This window comes from Protopterus annectens, chromosome 2.part1 (genome assembly GCF_019279795.1).
Source record: "Protopterus annectens isolate FY-2018-M chromosome 2.part1, PAN1.0, whole genome shotgun sequence".
In the NCBI taxonomy this organism is placed as follows: domain Eukaryota; kingdom Metazoa; phylum Chordata; order Ceratodontiformes; family Protopteridae; genus Protopterus; species Protopterus annectens.
Genome location: NC_056729.1, coordinates 1,495,756,208 through 1,495,782,971, shown reverse-complemented (window position 1 = coordinate 1,495,782,971; position 26,764 = coordinate 1,495,756,208). Strand labels below are relative to the sequence as shown.

The 26,764-nt window shown below is 38.8% G+C and overlaps 1 protein-coding gene and 1 non-coding gene across 7 annotated transcripts in view; one reads left to right on the top strand and one right to left on the bottom strand.

Moving 5' to 3' along the window:
• Positions 1–26,764, top strand: part of TP73 (tumor protein p73) — a 1,605,115-nt gene that overhangs the window by 1,199,874 nt on the left and 378,477 nt on the right. The gene's annotated exons all lie outside the window — the stretch shown is intronic.
• Positions 20,752–20,907, bottom strand: LOC122795122. The gene has a single exon (XR_006363744.1). It is a non-coding gene; the product is annotated as a U1 spliceosomal RNA (small nuclear RNA).

Genomic DNA, 26,764 nt, shown 5'->3' with positions numbered 1-26,764 from the left:
TGGACATCGTACAAGAGGGCCTCACTGAGACAGATGCCTGGTGTCAAAGCCATGGCCTCAAGCTCAGTGCCAAAAAGTGCATTGTCATCCCCTTTGGTAAAAACTCTGTACCCATGAACTACCAACCATAGGCAGTAGTCTACTTAACACTGAAAGTGATGAGACCTTAGGACACAGGTGGACAGTGGTCGCTATTTTGATAATCACATCGCCACAGTGGTCAGGAAATCTTTCTATATGGCACACCTCATCACAAAAGGTTTCTCATCCAGAAGAAAAGAGGTCATTGTTCCCCTCTACTTATTCACTCATTAGACCCATTATAGAGTTCAGTGCCCCTTTTGGTATGTACCTCACAAGACATATGCAACAACTGGAAAGGGCGCAAAAATACCTCACAAAGAGGATTACTGGCCTCAAAGAGATGCCTTATGCAGATCGTCTCAAAAAACTCCAGCTTTACTCTGTCGCATATCGCCTACTCAGAGGTGATCTCTGCCTAACATACAAAGCTTTGTCAAACCCAGAGCTGTTGGACATGCTCCACTTAAAGAAATCCCAATCCCTCCGAGCTACACGCTCTAGGGACCTAAACCTTGTCACCACAATAAACAGAACATGCTGGAGGGATAGATTCCTGTCCCAGAGACTTCACATACTCTGGAACAGACTACCTATCTATGTCAAACAGAGCTCCTCATTAGCACTCTTCTTGAAAAATCTTGATGATTGGATGGGAAATAGGAAATTCGCCCCAGGGATCACTTCTGTGGCTCTGCTTGACAGGGGCACAGGAAAATTATTTTCTTGGGTAGCGAAAGCCAGGTTACCTTTTTGGCTAGGCTTATATAGGCCCTAGGGCCAATAGCCTAGTACCTACCTATGAACCTATGCATGTTAACCTTCCCATCCCAACACCAAAGTTATATGTAGTATTTTCAGTTTTCTTTTTAATTCAGCACAGCCACTCCAGAATGACTTTCACGTCCAAAGTTCCATATTATATTTCCACCTCGCCATTTTTCTATTTACAGTCTTTTTTCACTTGTCAGGAATGTTACATCCTGTAACAGAATAACATCCACATCACATTTAACACACCATTCCAGTATCCCTGTCCTTCTTGCATTGTTAATAATGCTGTTCACATTTACTGAAAGTACTCTAAAATTGTTGCTTTTCCCACTTTTTAAGTTCAGAGGAAATATTTTTAAATTTCTATTTTCTTATTTTTACTTTTGCCCTGTATGTGTATTTTTCCTGGGTTTATGTAAAAATAATTTTTGATCCTTTGTTACACAATTTCAAATGTTTAGTCACAAAACGTCTCTGTCTCATTATGTATAAAAAATGATTTTTGGGGGGGGTATTAAAACCCAGAACAGTTACCAAGTTGTCCCACACATAATATGTGTCTATTTTAATGTCATTTTGTTCTTATTCTCACAGATGGCCTTCTCGTCTTTTTAAAAACATTTACTTATAGTTTGTTGCTGCTCTCTTCTTTTGCCTGCTGTCACTGCTGCATATATTTTAGTTACTGCCTTATCTGCTGCTACAAGACCAAACAAATTATTTGCTAGTTGCTGCTATCCTCTTTTACTTTCTGTGATTGCTGCATACGTTTTAACTGCTGCATTCTCTGCTGCCGCATCACCTGGTTCCTTCTCCATGTTACCATCTTCAGCACTTCTGAAAAAGTTATCTGCTATCTCACCCCATAAAACAGCAGAACTGTCACCTGGATCATCTTGCTCAATTATTTTTAATTGAGCATCATCTGCAAGCCCTCCAGATGTCATTTATGTGCACCACTTCCTCCTCCATTGAGACAGCTAAACACAGCTCATTTGTATCATTGACCACACAAGGATCTTTGTTTATATTCTGATATTCCATATCAACCAAATTTTTCTACAAATTCTCATTTTTCACCTCCTAACTCTCCATAGCTTTTCTCTCCTCCTCCATGCTGCTGTTTCCATTAGGCCTGTTCCATGCTGCTGTAGGAACCCTCTGTGTCCATCTAGCAGCTCCAAAGAGCAGGGGAAATACCCTGATGCCCTGGCCAGATTTCCTGTAGTACTATAGATATATATATATATATATATACCACAGTGGCTCTCCCCTGAAAAGAATTTTGTTCAGAAAAAGCATGCCGATGCCAAGCTTGTCAGTAATATCATATTTTTTATTGTTCAGAAAATGGGTGTTGATGCAAAACCTGTTGGTCTAGTAATTTTAAAGTGAATTAGAGCAGTAATTAAAAATTGTCACTGATTACGAGAATCCCCCCATTATTTTGTCTTTGAATCTTAAGCAAGTAAGTTGAGAGCTATGAATATGCCTCATTTTTTCTCTAGCTTTTTTGTTTGTTTATTATAAAAGCTGCAGTTTCCTTGTCAGTTGTAGGGGATTTCTGTCATTAAATAATGGCAGACTTTTGAGTTTATGAGTTCAAAAAATGAATGCTATACAAACTTGTATTCTTTCAACTCTACAAGTACGTAAGAACAATATTTTAAAATCTCTTCCTGATTTTGAGCCTTTGTAGTCCCAATACTTTTGGCTTTATTCTTTGCTGAGAAGTTGGGAATCAATTTCCGTAAATGGAAGAGGGAGGGAGGGAGGCAAATAGAAAGCAGAGAACATGCAGGATTTGAGCTGAATGATATCTGCTCTTTAACCTTTGGTTTGATCACACATCCATTTTTATAATATTTAATATTTTACCCTCCAGCATGGCAGGCAAACATTGAAATAAATTTCATTAGTAACAGCAAGAACAGCCTAGTGAGGTGGTCTGTGCTGGCAAAAAAAAGTGAAATCTGAACTAGATGCCTATTGATCATGGATCTGGAGCTAGGTCTATGACAATGGCATGTGTTACTGATGATATTTAATACTATAGGCAATTAGAAACTTAAGTGAACACTTTTGATCTCACAATTATGGGGTGCAGCCAAACCTGGAGAGTACTTAGTCAAGTAAACTATCACATTACCTTTAGAGTTTGCTCACCGATAATATGCAGTCATTTTAGTTGGTAAGTAAGAATTAAATGAGTTCGCAGTACTGGTGCAGAAAGGCAGTCAGAAATTGCATATTTTATTCAGTTTGTCATAGTTAAATATCTGTTGCATGCTAGTACTGGTGTGATGTTAGCAATACTGTGTCCAGGTTTGTTGCATTATGGAGTGCCAGCAAGAAGAGATGTCTCTTCTTGCTATTCATGTCTGGCACAGTAAGAATGAAGATGCAAATAGTTATTAAGCACCGTATAAATCACAATAGCATTTATGTGTAACACTAACTCTCATCTCAGTCTTCAGTTAACAAAAACATAAGTTACATAATGTTCACCTTCTTATCTTTTTTCTGTTCTTCTTGAAACTTTCTGTAAAATGTTAATCTTCAGCCAAGAAATAAAAAAGAATATGTAGAATAGGATTTGGTAAAATAAAAAAAAAATACTACAGTAATTTAACTTTACAAATTTAAAAACTAATAAAGGATTCTTTGAGGCATGCCTATATACCAATTGATGCACAATATTGACAGCAGCAGTGAAAGTTTTTCAGTGTGCAGCCTGATGACAAACTGCATTATATGAGTCTAGTGAAGTTGTGTTAGCAGATTGCAGCCACGACTCTAGTCCCAGTTTTGGGGGGCTTAGAGAGCAATTTTTTACAGTCTCAGCATACTCTGGTTTAGTGTGATCTTGTGGAGGCATGTGTGAATGTATCTATTATTTACCACCTGTTTGTGTGAGGTGGCGGCTTCCAGGGTGTACAAATAAATGTCCTTCCTTGGATCACTGTTGCAATATGAGTTTTCTTGATAAATAACCTGCACGTCTGGCCAGGATACTAAAGTCAAAACCTTCTATGGAGCCATACTTCCTAAATATGGCATAAGCCTGCAGTCATAAGAGTACATAAGTAGATGTATTTGGGTATAGCCTCAGATTTTCCCACCACTAGTCCAAATGCAGGTCATGCACACTTTGGTTTGTTCTACAAGTAGTTGTTGGTACAGTTTGCCTTCATTGGCTCAGAAAGGTACCCTGTTTGGGAACCTTCCTCATTTTTTCTCAGTTGCATTGCTCTATTAAATGTTAGCAAGGAGGTGGAAGGGCAAATATGGTAGGCAAATTCCTTACCATGATGAACTCCCAGTGCCTTTTCTGCTTAGGTGCAGAGCACATCTACAAAAGTGTATGATCTGTCAGTCCTTTGTTCCAAAGACCTTAAAAATATAACTTTTGTCTCTCAATTCCTATTTGGGAACCCAGCACCTTAAAACCCAAGCCCAAGTAAAGATGGCAGACCCTGTCTCCCCCAGACTTCCTGCCTATTCAAAAGAAAAGGTTTTAAGAGGCCTATACCTGAATTATGATTGGCTAGTTAGACATGGATGTAGCTGCAGAGGTGCACCCAACACCTACTTAGACTCCCACTACCATGACCCCACCGAGGTCTGCATGTCCAAATCAACTGAAATTACCAGTGATGGTCAGCAGAAGGAACCCCGCTTAATAATTTGTGAAGAAGCCAAAGGCATACTGCACATCCTCATTGGAGAGGAAATTCCAGGATCACTCATTGAGGCTCAACAGAGGTCATAGTCTCTGTGTTTAGTCAAAGCACACATTGCACTTAGGAAAAAGAAACAAGAAAAAAAAAATAAAAATGTTTCTTTACCTCAGACATTGTCCAAAGAAAAGGAGTGGATGGATTCTTCTCAGGTCCTGTTTAAGGCCATAATGGCACTTAGTTCACCATCCTTTGCAAACACTACTAATACTATGGCTTCTCTTTCCACTCCCCAAAAGATTCACTTAGACACTTCTTCTGAGAATAATGATGATGAAAAAGACTCTTAAGAGAACTCCTTGGCCTATTCATCCCAGATCCATTCATTAGGCCAAGTGGACTCAGATGATGAAAATTCCCTTTCACCTGACTCCTTAATAAAGAAGCTTAATTTGAGGACACTATTATTAAAATGATGAAGTATTTTAAATGGGGATCTAAGCAAGTTTATGAGGTTGAACAGAGATACTATAACCTCTTGGAAGTAGGCACCCTTGCTCTTGCACCTCTTGTTCTGGAGGCTTTCCTTGATGCCTTTCCATCCACTTGAACTGCACCAAACTCTCGGCAACAGCTCATAAAAAGTCTGACAGGTTTTACAAGATACCCAAGGATTTGAAATTTCTGCACATAACCTCTGTGTAAGATCCTTTTCCATGTCTTCAGACAAGCTCTCTAAGTTACTACCTGCTATCAGTGCTCTTCCTTCTGATAAAGACAACAGGGCAATGGATAGATTGGAGAACAGGTGTATACAGCCTCCACTGTGGCCTTTAGAGCTCTGAATTATCAGACTGAAATGACTAAATATATATTTTCATTTTTTGGCAATTTAAATAAAACACTGCCCTCCCCAGAGGAACCTGCCAGTAAACAACTGTCAGTAGAAGTTTCCTGTAGACCAGCTGCTACAGGTTCTTTGATCCAGAAGCATCCATGGTTACATTCTCAGCCCCTCTCAGTGTATATTAAGGCAAAACTCTTAGATTTTCCTTTAAACATGGATCTTTTGTTTGGTCTGGCTGCTGCCAATCTTTTTAAACAATTGCAGGAACAAGGTGAAATTATAAAGGACTGTAGACTGATCTTTATTACTTCTGTGCTGAGATATTAAAGGAATTAGTCTGCAAACCCACTTCCTTCATTGGCATGAAATCGAGGGCTTCTCTTAAGGGCAAGAAAATTCCAAGAAAAAGGTTCCAAGATAAACCAGACAGGGACTCTAGATCTGGGAAGCCTCCTTACCCAGACAAGTCTACCTGACTACCCTCTGGCCCCCTTCCCACCCCTTGGTCGATTCACAACCTTATCCAAAAGCTCTCTTCATACTTATAAAATAGTTACTTATCACTTCAGACTAATGGGTTCTTTCAGCCATTCAAAATCGATACAAAAGGACCTAAAAAGAGGTGCCTCCATTCACTGGCATCCCTCTTCTTCCAAAAACATCAGATGCAGTTGCTCTATCCCATCATTCAAACCTTGCTCGAGCAAAGCACAATAGAATCAGTGCCGCAATGACATGCAGGGAAAAAAGTTTTATTACAGACTGTTCCTCATCCCAAGAAAAGTAGGAGACCGGCTGCATCTCTCCACACTTAACACTTTTCACATTGTCCCATCTTTCAAGATGCTCTCCCTGCAAACTCTGCTTCCATTTATTTTTCCCCAGCCTTCTTGGTGTCACTGGACCTAAAGGATGCCTATCTCTATATTCCTAATCACCCTACTTACAGGATATTTTTGAGGTTTTATATTGGTCCATCACACTTTCAGTTGTCTGCTTTACATTTTGAATTCTGTACACCTCCTAGATAATTCATAAAGTGCCTTGCTCCAGTCATAGCTTGCTACAGGTTTCAAGGAATCCAGATATTCCCTCATTTAGATGACTGGTTAATACAGGAATATTCTCAGCAAATATTCTTGACTCATCACAACTTCACCCTGGCCCTATTTCAGACCCTAGGTTTCACAATCAACCACAAAAAGCCAGCAATGAAAGCAACCCAAGACCTAGTTTTCTTGAGGTGCAGATTGCACACCAAACTAAGGTCTTCCTTCCTCTAGAAAAACTGCAAAGCCTAAATAGTTACTTCCTTTCTCTTCATCCTCTTCAGTCCTGTACCACCAGGAAGATCCTCAGAACACTGGGAATCATGGCAGCAACCATTTCCACGGTCCCTGTTGTCAGACTCGATTTGAGGAAGATCCAGTGGTACCTGAAATCTACCTGGTCCCTACATTCTCATCCCCGAGCACACAAGTTCTTCTGCTCTGCCTAAAGACAGAAATACTGTAGTGAATACCACAGATAAAGGTGTTCCCTTCAAGCTGCAGACACCGCAACAGGAGCTTTGCACGGACACATCAGGGAGCATGGATGGGCAACCTGAGAGTTCAAGGACAATGGCCTACAAATCTAAGATCAGAGCACATCAATCTGAAGGAGATGAGGGCACTAATACAGGCCCTGCAGATATTCTGCCATTCTTAGAAACCATGTCCATTAAGAGCCTTCAAAGACAACACAATGGTCTTATGGTACATAAACAAGCATGCATGCGCCGGATCTTACCAACTGTGTAGATTGCCTCTTTTGCCATGGAATTAGGCCACAAAAATAAACCTCTCCCTCCAAGTAGTTTACATTCCTTCATGATAATGTCCCTCACAGGACATAATCCACAAATGGGGGATGCCACAGATAGATATTTTTGCCTCTGTTGAGAACAAACAATTTTGACTCTTTTGAACCAGGACCTACTTGTCCTCAAGCTTGGAAGATGGATGCATTGTCCTTCTCTTGGAAAGGGAGGTTCTTATATGCCTCCTTTTCACTCCCTCTTCTTCCCAAGGATTTAGTAAAGATCCATCGAGAATACAAAAAGATGTTGTTGGTGAAGCCCTATTTGCCAAGGTGGCACTGATTCACCCTTCCCTTTTATCTAGCCTAGGGCCATCACCAGAAGCGTTCCTGCACAACAGATGTGGTCACACAGCAGGATTCACTATTTCATCCCATTCTTTCATCCTTCAACCTGACATTATGGATGATAGGATTCTGATCCCTTTTAGACACCAATGTTCTTAGGTTGTGCTTAAGATACTCCATGAGTAAGAAAACCTATTGCCAGAAGATCTTACATAGAATGTAAACAATTTACTATATGATAGTAAACTAAAACTCAGGACCCAGTACAGACTAATAGGCCACTGCTGTTCTCTTATTTGTGCGAGCTGTTCCAGTCTATCCTTGCATACTCATCTATTAAAGGCATACATTTCAGCCATACCTGCATGCCTACCTCTGTATCCTCTGCTTCTGGCCAGACTAGAGATAAAACAGTTCTGAAAAGATGTACTCCGTCTGAAACCTGTAAGAAAAACTATCCCTCTTGCTTGGGACCTCAGCTTTGTGCTGGAAAAACTCACCTTTTGAACCAGCATCTACAACTCTCAAATTTTGTACTTGGAAAGCTATTCTGGTTGCCCTTTCCTCTGCCTGATGAGTCTCTGAGCTATAAACCCTTAAGGCAACCCCTCCCTTCCTTATTTTTTATAAGGACAGTGTCTTTTAGGGCCAATCCCTCCTTCATGCCAAATGTAGTAAATGAACTGTCTCTCAATCAGGACATCAGTCTTCCCACTTCCTTCCCTAATCCACAAAATAAGGGAGGAAGGATTTGGCACTCTCTCTATGTGCATAGACAGCTCAGATTCTACCTGGATAAGAATAAGGAAATTCACAAGTCTGACCAATTTGCTTGTCTCTTTACAAGATTGTAAGTTAGGAAACCCTGTTTCTAAGCAAACTATTTCTTACTGGATCTCCAAATCCATTTCATTTTGCTACACTCAACATGGCAAATCCTTACCCTAACTAGCAACGGCTCATTCTACTAGAGCAGTGGCCTCATCTGGTGCCCGTCACAAGGGATTGACTCTCAAAAAATTTTAGAAGCATCTACTTGGTCTTTTGTGCATACTTTCACCAAACATTACAGAGCAGATGCCTTTTTCCAATCCAAAGCTGCCTTTGCCAGGTCAGTCCTCTCTCGATTGCTTCACAGTTTTCCTATCTTCATTCCAACCACCCTTAACACCACTTAAGCTTTGGGAATCACCCAACAGTTTGGAATATTGCAACAATAGTCTAAGGAAGGACATAGTACAGTTGTGTAACAACTTACCATTTTTTTATTTTATTTTATTTTACATTTGTTTACTGGGAAAGTCCAACTGGACACAGGTCCATTTTCAGCGGAGGCCTGTGGAGATAAACTCCAAAAGATGCATTACATAAATTAAACACACAAAAGTATAAATTCAGAAACACAGAAGGTAACAGTAATAAATTCAGAACATTTGAATCAAAGTTAAAACACATACATATTGTTTAAGATAATAACATGCACTGGTAGTAGGTACATACATAATTATCAGGATAAAAGCATGCATTGGTACTAGGTCCTTGATCTATACAATATTTACCTACAGTAGTGATATTCATTAGGCATTCTTTCGGTATGATCTGAATAACAGTCTTACCAGGGAACTGGAATCACATAACAGTACCCACACTTCAATGCATTTTTTTATGTCTTAACCTGGGGAGTAGCAGGAGCATAGCCAGTTGTTAGAATAGTGGTTTTTCAGGAGCCTTTTGAATTGTGTAATAGAGGTATTAGAAGTTATATGGCTAGGTAGAGTATTCCAGATTCTTGCAATAGTACAACCAAAGTCTGACTTACCAGCATCATTCTTATATCTGTTAACATTTATGGTTGGTAGATCTTAAGGGTCTAGCAATTGGTAGATCTTAAGGGTCTAGCAGTAGTATAGGGTTGAATTAGATCCTGGAGTGCAGGAGTTTTATCAGGAAGGTAGTATAACTTGTCTGCTACTGATAATTGATTGAGTAGCAGTAGTTGAGGGAGCTCAAGCCAGTTAAGCTGCTTAAGGGATAGACAGTGATATGATCTGTATGAGGCTTTGGTAGCAAACTTGGGAATCTTGTTGTAGCAAGATTCCATTTTGATTAAATCAGCCTGGCAGAGATTAGTCAGGACTGGGGAGGCATACAGGAGGATGGATAAGAGGTGAGTCCTTGCTATTGTGGCTTTGGTGTGTCTAGTGATAAAGTGTTTGTTCCTGTAAAGGAGTCCAAGCTTTTTATTTACTTTCTTGATGCTTTGAACTATGTGGATGTCGAATCTCAGGTTGTTGTCAATTTCAACACCTAGCAGTTTAGTGTGTGTGGTTGAACTGATTTGGATATTATCTTTGGAAGTTATGCAAAAACTGTTGTCAAGGGGGGGGGTCTCCCTGGGCTAAAAAGAATAATATTTGGGGGGGGGGGGTTAAGAATGAGTTTGATGTTAGTATACCATGCTTCGGCTAAGGTAAAGTTATTTTATGTTAGGGTATGCAGTTCTTTTATAGTGGGAGCTGCACATATAAGGGTGATGTCATCAGCATATTGCACTACTAAGGAAGTGAGTGTGGAGGAAGAGAACTGGTTGGTACAAAGAGAGAAAAGTAGTGGGCCAAGGATGGAGCCTTGAGGGACACCTAAGGATACTGATAATAAAGGGGACAATTGGGTTTGCCATAGGACTGCTTGTTGACGGCCTGATAAGTAGCTGTTGAACCATGGGATAGAGGAGGGGCTGATGTTTAGGGTGGATAGGGTTTTGAGAAGCATATTGTGGTTAACCATGTCAAATGCTTTTGATAGGTCTAAGAATATGGAAGATACGAAAAGTCCTTTGTTTCTGTAGTGGTTTACTGTGTTAGTGAAAGACAGTAGTGCTGAGGTGGTGCTATGGGAGAGTCTAAAGCCATGCTGTGCATTTGATAGCAGGTTGTTATTTTGGAGGTACTGCATTAGTTGAATATGAACAACTCTTTCTAATATTTTAGATAAGGGTGACAGAATACCGACTGGCCAGTAGTTAGTGAGCTCTAAGGCGTTACCTCCTTTGTGTAGTGGTATATGTGATGTTTTCTATAAGGTTTGTACCTTGCATTCTGATAGTGCCTGATTGATGAGAATAGCAACAGGACAGGCTATAGCTTCAGCAGCTATCTGAAGGAAATCTGCTGGTAGGTTATCAGCAGCCAGAGTGGTTGGTTTAAGTTTGTGAAGGAGTTTAGCAATAAACTCTGTGGACACAGGGTGCAGGGAAAAGTTGGAGGAATTGTTTTGTATGATGGAGTGGGTTTGGGTAGTTGTTGGTGTGGGGCTACTAACATTATTTTGAGCATTGGTCAGGGTTTGAACGGTTTCGGTAAAGTGCTTATTGAATTGTGTGGGAATGTTATCATGGTTGTTTACTATCACAGGAGTTGGTGCTGTGGATTTACCTGGCTGAAGTATAGTGTTTATTGTTGCCCAGAATCTTTGAGGGTTGTCAACATATTTTTCTTGCATGTTTTTATAGTAGTTAGTTTTGTCACGTTTAATTTGTCTTTTGCCTCTCCCTACTAGCTTGGAGATGGGCTAAGTATTTATGTTCATACATCTGCTTATATACCCTACCACCCATGGGCTTAGGTCATATGTCAGACATGTGGCTCTATGGAAGGTTTTGTCTTTGTTACCCCAGCCGGACATCCTAGTTATTTGGTGAGATAGCCCAACAATTAGTAGTGATCAGTAGGATATCTACTATTATGGTAAGTTCTTACACAACTGTCTCAGAATACCAAGTGCAATGAGGCTGTCCACAGAAGGGTTAGGGATATTGTACAACTGAATTCATACTCATTGTAGATAGCATACTGATTGACAGGTGCAGTACTGAAAGTATAACAAGCTCCACCTCTACTCATCTGCACGTAAGCATTCCTTACCAAACAAATCAGATCCATAATGGGAACGATCCCTTACTCACTTTACTGGCTACTACTTACTAGAAAGGGACGCATATGTGCAGTTCCAGTTTTGGACCAACACTTAATCATCTGAGCAATCCCAACTCTCTAGTATACAGTCATGAACTGTAAACCCATTGATTATATGTCAGAGGCACAAATCTTTAAATGCTTGTCAAACAATCATGTTCAAAGATGATGATGATGTAGATAGTTTTCTACTGTGCAGCACTTCTACATCCATTTAATGGAGTACATGTGACAAGTAAGTGAACCAAAGCAGAGCCAGCTCATGGTCAAATGGGGTTCTAGGCAAGGTATTCGATCAGTGCCCCCCCCCCCCCCCCCAGTGACCATTCCAGTGTCCCATTACTTGGCCATTTCTCCTCAGTTACCATAAACACTGTTCAATCCTGTCACATTGCACACTATTTTTTTCTTTACTTCTGCAATTACAAATATTTGTTTTTTAATTTAAAACGTTTATTTAAAATTTTATAGCACAACCACTACTAGCCATTTGCTAAATAAAACTAAGCAATACAGTCTTGCAGTGAAAACACACTTAGCATGAGCAACCTTGAAACTCACATTCATTGAATCTGCATTGTAATCCACATTCATACAAAAGGCATCTGGCCAGTGGCAGATTAAGTGTACCTTTGAGCTGTTTTCAAACTATGGGTCTCCTGTACACATTTTTAAGACCATGCATAAAAGCATGTGTTCTTTGATTTACATTCCTATTGTATTAAATTATATCTCTTGTTTAATATAGCACCACTTGTTAGAGTGTATTTTAAATTTTGTAGTTTTGAACATTTTTCCATCGAGCAGTGAAACAAAATGTATGCATCAATAAAGACAAAACTACCCATTTCAGAACATTTCAATCATAAAAGGCTATTCAAACGGCTATCATTATAATCTACCAGTGTCAGTCAATATGTGCAGAGTGAAGAGGTTGTTGCTGACAAATGACTTTGTTTTTCTGTACTTCGTCTACAAATTCAATGTCTGGTACTCTTGAACAATAAATTGTGTATGTTACTTTAAAAAAAATGGTATGCTGGTGACATACAATGGGGAATGACTGGCAAACTGACAGCAGGTTTATAGTTAACAGGCATCTCATCCAAAGGAAGACACACTCAGACAGGCAGCACCCCTTCCCCTATGCTGCACAGTAGATTCAGCAATCAATGTACCTGGCATGGGAAGAGGACTCACAGCGATGTGCACCTAAATCAAGTGTACTACCTGTTGCACCACAGATACTGAACAATACAATTCTGAGACCCTATGACTGACATTGACAGACAGTAATCCTCAGTAATTTACAAGAACAAATAAAGTAAAATAAAATAAAAATTAAAAGAGACCCTGCAGTTGACGTGAAGGTTAAAACGCACTTGTCTTCCAATAATTAAGGTACAGGATTTGACTCTGAGGAAAGCCACTTAACTAGACAGTTTCCCTAACTTGGGGCATTTTACTTACACACACACACACACACACACACACATGCACTGGTAATATGCAATAGGGAATGGCTAGCAAACTGACAGCAAGTTCATAGTTACTAGGCATCTCGTCCAAAGGAAGACATACTCAGGAGTGCAGCACCACTCCCCCAAGCTGCACAGTAGTGTCAGCAACCAACCTACTAGGTTTGAGAAGAGAACCCACAGCCTCCTACACCTAAAGCAAATGTGCTAACTGTTGCACCACAACTCTGAGACCCTATGACTGACTTTGACAGACTGTAATCCTCAGTGATTTTCAAAAACAAACAAACAAACAAAAAATAAATAAATAAAAATTAAAGGAGACCTGGCAGTTGATGTGGAGGTTCAAGGCACTTGTCTGCCAGTAAGGTGCAGAGTTTGATTCTGTGCAAGTCACTTAACTAGACAGTGTCCCTAAGTGGGGCATTTTGCTTATGCATCAATGCTCACACATAGACACACGCGCACACACACACACACACACACACACACACACACACACACACACACACACACACACACACACACAAACCCACACACACCTGTTTACCCCAATTACAACTATGCCCTCACTGGAACAGTGCTTGGGCTGGCTTGCTCTGCATATATTTGCCATCTTAAATCAAATCTCCTGTGACTTTCTAAAGATTATGTGCTTGCAGTCCATACAGAAGTTCATCAACATCCTAGGGCGGATATTTCTGTACTTGCTGTCCCTGAAGTTCTCCTGTGAGATTGTAATGCTGGGCTTGTTTTATTTTATTATTTTTTTTATTATTTATGGAATTTTTTAATAGTAAAGCCCCCATGTCAACAAGGGCCCTAGGAAACAGCCTAGGTTTCCTAGTGTTGGATCCATCTCTGGACAGAAGTGAGACATTTTGTAAGTAACTTCTTCTGCAATTGCACTGACCTTTCATTTCGTCATCAGTGGCTGTGGACAGTATTGGGACCTCCCGGAGTTTCATCTCAGCATCTCCATTTTGTTCTTCTCCTTTCATGATGAGCTGAGGATCCATATGAAAATTAAATGTACATACCAAGTCCTTGCACAGTATGCTGTCTAGCTCATTTCCACACTGTCTCAAGTATTAGTGGTTTTAAAGAGCAGCCCTGATTTTACCTCCAGAGGTTGCCTTGTTTTCCCAGAAGTTTTTGAAAATGTAAGAGCCATGTTGATATAGTCAGTAAGTACTACCAGACCTTTAAATAATTATTTTCCTTTACAAAATATGAGTGGGTACAAATCCCCATAGTCAGTTAACTTAAATACTAAACAGTACCAATATTGTAAGCATTCCCAACTGAAGGGCAACTCCCCAATTTTTTGCTTTGACTCTTTTTTGGAAGGTAAGGGTTAAAAGCTATTGTTTTAAACTTGACCACATTTTAAGTGAACATTCCTGATTACATCCCTTTATCTGCTCAATATTTATAGGATAAGTTTTTCCATTTTAAGTCTGACAAAAATATCACAGACTGCAAAACGTATTTCTTCATGGGGGTCGGAGAGGGGGGTCCATATAAGTAGCATCCACTCCATATTGTAATTGAGACAGACACTGATATTTGAGTAAGTGCTTTTAAGATATAGACAATATTTAACCATTGTGGCTGTCATGTAATAACCTGGTGTGTTCCAACATGACTGCAGAATCCAGCATTTATCTGTCACATCACCTGACTGCACGAGAGGTCTTAGAAGGGGAAGCCTAAGAAATACAACCAACAAGATTGGCTTTGTATAGTTTAAAAGCTGGGGATTTCCATTCAGGCAAGTAGTAGTCTATTTCCAACCCCATCTCAGACATAATCAAGTTTTCACATGTTAAGTCCTGCCTACTAACAGAATAAATACATAGAATTGCTTAAAAATTGTTCAGACATGCTTTTTGTAGCCTGTTCTCCATGCAGATAAGTGTGATCTGTTATCATGGCAACCAGTCAGGCTAATGTGGTCTTTTGAAGTTGCATCCCACAAACATTTTTTTCACAGCTAGGAAGAACTGTCTTTCAGATGTGAATGTTGTTGAAATGCCTGATCATTTTTTCTGTAGTCTTAGGTATGAAATGATCAAACCTTAGAACCATTGCAAGCTGTTAGTAAAAGCAAAAAAATATGTTAATGTAAAGGCCCATATGGAAAGAAGATTGTTAGGATTTGAAAAAGTGCACTTAGCCGCAAGTGGTAAATGCAGTTAATTATGGCCATTTGTGAAAATTAAATGATAGGGGCACTTAGGATAAACAACCAGCAACTAAGCGTAAACTGCTTATAATCTGTGCTATCTGAAGGTCACACAAACATTTACTAAATAAATTACAGGCCATAATTATAATGATAAACCATAGGTACAGCTCAGCAGTGTATGCCAAGGTAATGAGTGGACTGCTAAAGTTCATCCAGTCAATGCACTAAAACAACCCTGGGGCTTTTGCTGCAGCTACAGCAAATTTTGTGTCTTTGGTCCTCAAGGGCTCTGTTTATAGCAGCATCTTCAGCTGACATCACTGTCATGTCAAACTGTTAGGGCACATAATACTACACAACTGTCACTAAGCACCTGACTGATCAGTCTGTAATACTTTGCTTTGCTTTCTAATTATTTCCTATCATGCCCACCCTATATTCCGCTTTGTTTACTTGTATTTTAAATTAATATATGTAGTGTTCACACCTCTCAACTGCTTTCTTCAAGAATTCTGGACAAAGGCACAAAATCAGAGACTTTTTTTTAAATATTACTCTCTTCAATTAAAAAGATAAACAGATTTTGCATCAACATACATTTTAGAAACACTATCTAATATTTGGTATTACTAACCAACAGTAATCATTAGTGATTTACCAGAAAAAAAACATTGTGAAGTTTAGGGTAAAAATATGAGATAAAATCCAGGACATTTTGCAAAAATCAGGTGCAGTTGAAAGGTGTGGTACTGCCTTGTCTTGTATTTTATACAGTTTTAATTTCCCAATTACTTTTATCAATATACTTTGTATTTTACGTTGTTTTATAAAGGCAAGGATGAAAATGGACAGTTTTGCCATAGGCTACCTGACTAAACAAATGAGACATAACCACTAACAAGCTACAATGATTGCAAGCACTGAGAAACCCTTACAACTTTGGCAAAGTATAAATATGTGTAAACTTTACTGGTCAGGCTATAAAATATTTTCTCTGCAGTAGACCATGTTGTGTAAGCATAAAGATGTGATTACATTCACAGTACCACAAACTGCTTCTAAAACAGCTCACTGCAGGCTATACCCTTTTGCAGAATTTTTTTAAGTAACACACTTTGCTTGTAGTTTATATATCTCCTGGTATTAATCAATTTCTTATATGTAAAAGCACACTAACTAACATCAACTTTCCTGTCTAAAACTACCGGAAAACTTTAATTTAGAATACTACCTATAGACAATCTTTAGAGTTACACATGAGACGATCTGTTTTATTTATGTGTAGGTGTATTTATTTATTTGTAGGTATGCCAACTATGTCCCCTCTTCAAGTGAGGCTGAAAGAAACAACAGAGAGCACTTCTGAGCTGCATTTAGAAAGAGCGGTACTTAAAGAATTGTAAGTCTGGCCGAAGATATCAACATATGCAAGAGGTGTACAAATATTGTTAATTATAAAAATGAGCAAATGATATGCATTTAAGTAAAAACGCAGAGTGGGGTAGCAGCTTAGTATGACAGTTCCTTATTGTCAATGCAAACAAACATTTTTTGAACACAGTGGATACCCTGTGCAGGTCGCTTATGTTCAAATAATTTTTTGTAACGTCATTTGATGCTGTAGTTTCTGGAATGTAGCCCTTTCAGACCATGAAAGTCATGTTGGACTGTAGGAGCTACATTTATGTCTTGGAATGCAGTAATATAAACCATGAAGGTGTAGCAATTAATTTTTTATTTTGTAGTTTAGAATATAAGGAGAGCAGAGCTGGAAGGTAGGGTTTTGCTGCAGGGCACAGCAGTAGTGAATTTTCCTTTGTATCCAAGCTGCGGTCACCATGGAGTTTGTTATATTAATTTGTTGATTTCTGAGTGCAGTGTGGCATGCAACCATGCCACACCAGTCGCTAGTTCTGGTATCCTTTATCAGCTCGTCATAATTCTGCTGTTCAGGAAATCAAAGAACAGAGACTGTGTATATTTTCATATGATGTTCTGATTGCAGTTTTATATCAGTTTTATATTTCTAAATAGTCTGGTTGTATTTTACCTTTCCTTGGTGACTTGCATGCATGGTAGGTATCTCATAGCACTAGCACTCTTCTAAACTTTGCAGTTCTCCAATTGCAGGTTATGCTCAGGGATTAGCTGTTCTAACTGTGTACAGCAGATCCATTTGACATCTTACTAGCTATGGCATTAAACATACTGTGGGATGCAGCAGTTTGTCTGTTATTAAAAAGACTAGCTAGTCTCATAAGTGCAGCATAAGCTAGTCCTTCTGATGTTGGGCTTTTATCAGTCAACACTGCAGTTTTATTCATGGCCACAATGAATGTTAATAAGCTGCTCTGCAGACTTAAAATAAGACAGCCACATTCAGCTTAAATACCTATACAGGACAGGCCAGCAGTAGATATGTCAACTGCAAATAGAGTTCAAAATTAAAGTGCATAAAGTAAAAACATAAAAGATATGGCAGTTAGAACAAAGAACTAAAGCGCAGAACTGTTATTGGGCTTCTTCAGTGCCCAGGGTACAGGGTTTGATTCCTTTATTTGAATACTGAATGCCTCTGTGTAAGTCATTGTTTAGTACTCCTTGCTTGCTCCTGAAAAGGGGTACCTTCCCCAGTGTGCTTGTTCATTCAACAAGCAGATAAAATAGGATACATTCCTCCTAGTTTTATGGTTGTCACTTTAAGCATACATGGTTAAATTAAAAAGATAACTGCCTTAAGAAAGAGTGTAAAAATATTTTGCTAGCTACTCAGCCCTTTGGTGTAGAAGGGTGAAGCCCTAATTACAGCCTTCATAACATGTGCAATAAGTAGTGTCTGCAGCTGGTTGACAAGGTGGGGAAGATGAGCTTGAGCAGCTCATGCCAGTTTGCTCATCATTCAGGGGGAGGGAGGTTGTTGGACTTAATACACTGGAGACACCCTAACAGTGGCTTGGTGCATTTCCAACTGTAGTGGCTGTGTTGGCTCTTGCTGCATTAGTTAGAATCTTCCTTGCTGAGTTATGGAGAGTGTATTTGGAAGCATGCACAACCCCCCCCCCCCACCAACCAGGCAGTTATTGTAAGGCTGCAGGCAGCGTAGTGGTAGGCCCGTTAGGGACTGTCTGGTTGGCTGGTACTGTGTGCCACTCAACTGCTACTGTTGCAGCTGAGGGAATAGATGGACCAATAGGGCTTCCTGGACAGCTATGAACAGTTGCAGGGCTTTTGTATTGTACTGAAATGGCTTGCTCCTACCCCCACATTGAGTACATACAGTGGTCAAAATATTTTGTTAAACTATGGATATATATATATATATATATATATATATATATATATATATATATATATATATATATATGGGTCCCCTTCACATGGTCAGCATTTCACAGTATCGAAACCCATATGGCCAAGACCATATGATCAACATTTGAAATGTCGACCATGGGGAACCGGCATCTTGGAACAGTGTGGAATGGAAAGATTTCCATTTCCGCACTGTAGTGCTATCTCAGAGTTGGTATATTAAAGTTACAGGGGGTGCAGGGGGGGGGCATCTTGAAAGTTAGTTTTCTTTTTGTTTTGGTCTGCTTGTATGTTCGACATTTCAAATGTCGATCATATGGTCTCAGCCATATGGGTTTCGGCATTGTGAAATATCGATCATATCAAGTAGACCCATATATATATATATATATATATATATATATATATATATATATATATATATATAAAATAAATATGGATCCCATTCAGAAGATCAAGTCATTAGAAAGTCGAATGTCATGTGGTCGAGTCCATGTAGTCGACTTTCTGATATGTCAAAACTTTTGAATGGATATCATGGTACAGTGTGGATTGAGAAATTTACCCTTTTCCCCACTGTAGTGTGATCTTGAATTGGTATATATAATATGCAAGGCGTATGGGGAACAACCCCCCCCCCCCCACATGGGGGGTGCGGCGGGCTTGTCCCCCTGCAAAAATGTTGACTTTTGTTGTTTTCCATTGTTCAACTTTTCGGAAAGACGATCATATGGTCTTGACCATATGACATTTGACTTTCTGTTAAGTCAATCTTCTGAAGTAGACTCACACACACATATATATATATATATATATATATATATATATATATATATATATATATATATATATATATATATAATATATATATATATATATATATATATATATATACCTACTTCATATGACTGAAATTTCATTTGACTAAAATAAATTTGACTAAGTCCAAAACACTGACAGTTCAAAAGAAAACTCATTTGACTGAAACACATAACACTGACACATTAAAGTAAAAGGTATATGCTCTTTTCCCCACTATAGTGCGATCCTGGAGTTAGTATATATAGTTTGGGGGGGTGTGGGGGGGGGCAAAGCCCCCCACATAGTTTAGGTAAATATTGTTTTCTGCAAAGAGTTATTCATTGCAGTTATAAGTATCTATTTGTATGGTTTAAAATTTATAAAGTATGTGGGGGGGCTTTGCCCCTCACATCTCCCAATGTGGGGGGCTGTGCCCCCCACCCCCCTAACTATATATACTAACTCCAGGATCACACTACAATGGGGAAAAGGGCATATACCTTTTACTTTAATGTGTCAGTGTTATGAGTTTCAGTCAAATGAGTTTTCAGTCTTTTGAACTGTCAGTATTTTGGTCTCAGTCAAATGAATTTCAGTCAAATGAAATTTAGGTCATATGAAGTAGACCTATATATATATATATATATATATATATATATATATATATATATATATATATATATATAGGGTTCACTTTATAATCCCGAAATCCTGAAATATCGAATTTCAGAATTTTGAGATCATAAAGCCGAAACCTTACAATCCCGAAACCCCAGAAGCGCGAATTTTAAAATCGCGAATACTACAATAAACATACACCACACACATACACATACACATACACATGCCTTCCCCACACACACAAATAGACAAACCTACACTACATGCAGGCAGGGGGGCTGTGCCCCCCACATCCCCCCTACTTAAATATACTAACTCCAAGGTCGCACTGCACAGACAAACACACGAAAACACCACCACATAACTACATTCCCCTTGCACACACATATCACAGTCACAAACACACACTAAAGTCCGTAACCAAGACCCTTAAACATAAATACTTACCTGAATTTCCACCTATCCATTCACACACCGCAACACCCGAAGCGCTACTTCAACATCTCTAAACTTTGGGATTTTGAAATTCGTGCTTCTGGACTTTCGGAGTTTTGAGCTTTCGGCTTTATTATCCCGGGATTCTGATATTCGATATTTCAGAATTTCGGGATTATAAACTGTTCCTATATATATATATATATATATATATATATGTGTGTGTGTGTGTGTGTGTGTGTGTGTGTCACGTACTGAATTACTGGAAAATGGTGGAAAATTATATTCAGTGGTGCTAGATTAAAGGCCTGTTTTGTGTAGGTCTTATGACAAGATTTCAGTTGTGATACATGCTAGTATAAGGTTAGTAGTTTTTACTTAATGAACGTTTAGCCTGTCCAGAAAACTATTATAGGGAGATAAGAATATTAATATTCCTTGATTAATAGGGAATGCAGTAAGATCATGTAATCACAGGGGGTTGACCCATCCAAAGTGTGCAATGGAAGAACCTCAATTTGGGGAAACCACCTTAATGATTGTAGTATTTCCCCTGCCGGCTAAGTAAGTAACGAGATCTGTTTGGCTCCCAGAGTGAATTAATATCTGTTTCAGTATAAAGTGACCAGTCTTTTCTTCAGGGGTACCCAAGTTTATCAGTTTCCAGGTGGACATCTAAGTGAAAGTGTTCAGATAGCTTTTTAATCAAGTGAGGGAAAAGTAAAGATACTGACCATGCTGTGATCAGTAGGGACAAAAATCAATATTTTGGTGAATAATTGTAAAACTAAGCATGATAACAGGTTACCTTTAATGAAAAATCTAAATCAAAAACAACCTTCTCTTTGGGACACAAAAAATTTCCACTTTTTCAAACCCAATGCAAAAGCAGCCATTGGTAAAGGAATCTGGTTTCCCCAGATGGAGTATGGACTCCCTCCCACCTGAACTCCCTCTCTGGAAAAACATCAACACTGCAATACATCTCAAATAACATCTGTAGATTCATTACTCTCTCTCCAAAAAAGGAATGTCATTACCTTATTTTATCAAATGTTTTTCCATATCCATGTAACTGTTTGCTGCAGTATGTATTATTTGCTATTGTATGTATATTCAGTTGTTCTTCATGTACTCTGCTGCTCATTTATTGTACTGTGCAGCTTTTCTCCCCAGGCCTCCACTGAAAAAGGACCTGTGTCCAGATGTAATTTCCCAATAAACAAATATAAATAAATAAAATAATAAATAAATAAATATCCCACAAAACTACCTTCCAACAAGGCACTCTTATTCAAGCCTATTTTGAATAAAACCTCCCATTTTTTCTCACCCCAAAAACAAAACTAAGAACCTGCAACAAGATGAGGTGTTGGCAACGCTGTTCTCAAAAAACACCACTTCCATAGCCCAAAAGTAAAATAATCCATTTAAATACAAATAAAAAAATAGGCAACACAAAGTTGAGGTCTTTCATCCGTTAATACAGTTGCACTTCATCAGAGCAATAGTAACTTAACCTTAAAATTATTATAGTTTGAATGATCACATGTAACAAAACAACCAATGAAAAAAATCCATCAATTAATGCATTACTTAATTAAATTGATTGATTAAATCCTTAATTCAAATTTTTACTGTGTAACAAAGTTGTAGAATCATCTCAATAAAATCTGTTCATCACAAAAAATAGTATGATAAAATCCTATGCACAAAAAATATGTATTGAAAAAATGTTATATTGTTTATGACTATATATATTAGGGGCGAAGAAAATGCCCAGGTGGAAAGAAAGCATATGTAAGAGAACCCTCATTGTTCAGCTGCTCTTAATTTAAGCAGAGAACTTAATGATATGCAATAATTCAACCAAGGATAAAGAGCATCGTTCAGTCTAACCTGCCACAGTAGTTCTCTATATTCAAGTCTCCTTTCCCATGGACCACCTCTCACAATTATCGAAAACGGGCACAAGTGTTTCTGGGTTACGATTACAGTAAGGACTAAATAAGGGTATAGGTTTTGTGATGTGTGTGTGTGTGTGTGTGTGTGTGTGTGTGTGTGTGTGTGTGTGTGTGTGTGTGTGTCTGTGCATTAATGTTTGGGATTGTGAGAGTGAGTTTGTTGAATGACAATGTGCTTAGTAGTGTGGTGATCAATTTTTGTGTGGGGGGACAGGGAATTGTGCACGTGTTAGGTTTAGAATAATGGCTTGATTACAGGATAGATGTAGTGTTGTGCAATTGTTGATGGTGTGTGTGTGTGTCTTGTGAAGTGGTACTGTTATTGAAGGGAGGCGATTGTAAATCAATGTGTGTAAGATTAAAGGCAGGATTAAGGTTAGCACACGAGTAAAGTGAGGCGTGAAATTGAAGCTAGTCACTTAACCAGATAGTGGTTGCCCTTGAACAAGGGAAGTTGTGTCCAGTGGTTTAAAAACACACTTAGTGCATCCAGGTGACTATATAAGACTACTAGTGGCAACTAACAATACATCCCATATCTTTGACACAATTCAAAATGTTTCAACACATTTCTCAGACGGTCTTTACCTGGGCTGCATTGTGGTTTAGTTGTAAGATCTTTTTTTCCTCACAGCTCCAGGGTCTGTAGATCAATACTGACTTGAGGCTGTTGTCTGTGTAGCTTGCATAGAGTATGAGCAATTAACATGCTGCCTCCTACAGGCCCTGGTTTGATTGTTCCTGCTTCCATTTGTCTGCTGACCATACAGCAGTTGTTGTACTGTTTTGAAAGTGACACACCTTGATCCCATAACTGCTTTACTGACAAATGCACCAGTTTATAGTATACTCTCATTGCTGAAGTAGTCTCAAATTGCTTCCTTTTGAGCATGAAATCTTTTTAAATGCATTTTCACATCTGGGTTGAAGAACATCTGCACCATTTGCATGTGGCACAAACTTGCTTGTGATCACTGCAGTGCATATATCAGTCCTTTACAACTCAAACAGCTTGATGAAAACAACATTTGTGAGTTATTGTATAAGAAAGAAAGCATATGTAACATTCTGTAGAACTGTGTACAATGGGTATCTCTGAAAAGTCGAAAAAAGTATTGAAACACAGAACTTCTCACTGCACTACAGATCAGCATACAGTGCAACAGCTCATATAGTATGCTTGCAACACTTCTTCTGTACCTCACCAGCGTATGTGACATAGAAGAATTTACCACAGCTTCATCTTTTAACAAACAAAAATGTACAGATCACTTAGGTGCACGCCAGACAAATAGGAACATCCCATTTTATCTGCTTCTATGGAACTGTATAATTTGTGTGGACATTCCTGTTAGCTGTATACATTAAAATCCAAGAACAAAACATTATGGCTGACAAGTGACTCAGGATTTCAGAATCCAAAACCTATTATGCTATCCACAGGGCAATTGAAAGGATACAGCTGTAGCAGTAAATAACACTGTCTCCTTTAAGTCAAGAGACAGGGACAGAGGGAGACTGTATTCTAGTCCCTGATACCTTTACAGTGTCAGGATGTAATGTTTATGAACTCTGCCCTTCGGTATATTTAGTACTATATATGGTGGAGATGCTGAAGCTTCAATAGGTTGCTGTCATTTTACAGGATATAATTGCACTTTGATCCTGAGTAATTGGGCTTCTTCAGAGATAGATAGATAGACAGACAGATAGATATTAGACAAACACCCACATGCACACATGTATATATATATATATATATATATATATATATATATATATATATATATATATATATATGTGTGTGTGTGTGTGTATACACACATGCATCTGGGATGACACTGAAAATGGTCCATTGACATTGGTGCTCTTCCCCAGTAAATAAATTCAAATAAATACACACATACACACACACACACACACACACACACACACACACACACACACACACACACACACACACACACACACACACATATACGCGCACACACAAATGTATAGATATAGACAGAGTGATATAGATTGATGTAGATATGGATATAGATATAGATAGGGATGTAGATATATCTATAAATATATTCCAGCATCACAGTACTAACCAATAAACAGATTCCCAGCAATAAAACTTTTGAGGGCTTTACTCCACCACATGCTTAATTTGTTTAAAATGATGTGAAAAGTTATGATTTGCTGCAAACTGTAGCTTCTGTGAACGGATGGAAGCAAAAGCATACTTACTGCAACATGCATTGAACCTTTGCAGAGACTTGTTTAAACCATTAAGTAGACAGGGCAGCACAGCAAGGCAACAGTTGGCATTGTTGCTTAACAGAACATGGTTCTTCTGATCAATTCTTAAGTACAGGCTGTACCTCTTCCTGTGTCCGTGTAGGGTTTTGCCTGGTACTGTGTTTTTCCCATATCCCAAATATATGCAGCATGTAAACAGGTAAGTCTCAAAAAATGTGTGTGTGTCCTGGTATAAACTGGATACTATTAAGGATTAACATCTCCTTTTTGTACCCACTAAGTGCCAGGATAGACTCCAGCTCTTCCACAATCCTACACTAGATAAATCAAGTATGAGGAATAAGTAATTGAACAGATTAAGGCTATAACCTGCTAATGAACTTATTTCTGTGTTATTGGATTGATTCCTGCATTCCCTCCCCATTTGCCTATTGTGCAACACCTGTGTAAGTCAGTTCAGCAGTCAGTGCTGTTAGTTGTTTGTCTTTCGGCTTTTCCCAGTAAGGGGTCGCCACAGTGGAACTCTGGTCCGCTAATGATTGGCAGTAGATTTGTACGAAACGCTGAGGTGCCAGCTCGATGCCCAACCTTCAATGAAGGCACGCCCATTTACGCATGCATGTCTTTCAAATGCTACCCAACCGCGGGGAGAACATGCAGACTCCACACAGAAGGCACTCCCAAGCCAAGCCGAGAATCGAACGGGAGAACCTCTTGCTGTGAGGTAACAACGCTACCGCCGTACCACCACTGTTGGTCACCCATAAAAAGAAGCATTTGCTTGTGATAGGCTTACCTTTTTTAACAAAAAAGTAAACGTGGATGAGACGCAAGTGCCAACAGCACAGAGAATGAAGAACACAAAAAAGAAAAAAAATCTAAAGATGTTGAAGCCATGACTCCGTTTAGCAGAGTTTCAGCACGGCAAACTCCTTTATTCAAGGTGAACCTGAAACTATAGAACATGCAATCTCTATGTTATTGTGTTCATTCTTGTTAGAACTCTTTACATACATGAGAGAAATTTAGAAGGCCAACTTCTGTACAAGTAAAGTACTTTCCTGTGAGCTGGATTATGAATAATACTAGTGCCACAGACTTTCTACTTGAAGTTAGAGGTAGCAAAGTTGAACATTTAGCAAGTGGAATTAGTGATGAGCTACTCATCTGAAATGGTGGCTTCTTTGGGAAGACTTTTCTTTTATTGTGGTAGAATACAGTCTGATCCAAAGCCTCACTCAGATTGCTACAGATGTGGAAAAATCTTGAAATCCTGTAAAATTCAGTGAAACATACAAATAAAAAAGACTAAAAGGAGCTGTATATGATGATAAACAGCACCTCCCCCCTTCTCCAAGCATGTTTTAACAGATTTGCCCACGACAGTTAACGGTATTTGAGGTTTACAAGCTCCTACATGCCTGACAGTAATAGCCGACACGTTATTATCACTCCTGTATGTTCAGCTTGCCTAAACCTGCATCAGGCCACAAGTCCAAAGCTGTCTTACGGTACTGGTGCTGAGGAAAGAGGTGTGGAGAGGTAAAAAAATGCTCACTGCCTACAGCTGCAACTCTGTCTACACCTTTTGGCAGGTTGGCAGTTTATATCAGATCTATTGATTGGCATCCTGGGCAAGTCTATTGCACATTCCTTAAGGAGTCTGGAATGTATGGGATGAGTGATAATTTTCATTGTGGTAGGGACAATGAGAGCATCCAGGAGAGGGCTGGTTTGTTCAGACTTAATTGGACAGATAATATTTTGTTTTATAATAAAAAGGGATTCAGGAAACAATGTATCCTCATATGGACAAGTCTGGACTTTTCATTTCCAACAGCTGTGGATAAATAACATTTTAGCAGATAAGAATCTGTTTCAACACATCTAGTAGTTCAGAAGATATATTTATAGTACATGCTGCTCTCCTTTCTCCGTTCTTGCTTTATATTAATTGTAACTATCAATGAAATGCAGAATATGAACCATAGTATTTAGTTCACAGAATGAAATGGTATGGCTTCATTATTTTTCTGTGCATTTCTAGCTAGGACTTTGATACCACAAACCTCCCTGAATGTGTTCAGCTATCGTTTTCAGATGCTTGGCTCCTGGGGTGGGTTAAAGTCTACACAGCAGTATCTCACAACTTGCTTTATTTCAGACATACTGCAAATGTAGTTTCAATGCATTTTTCATTTACCATTTGTA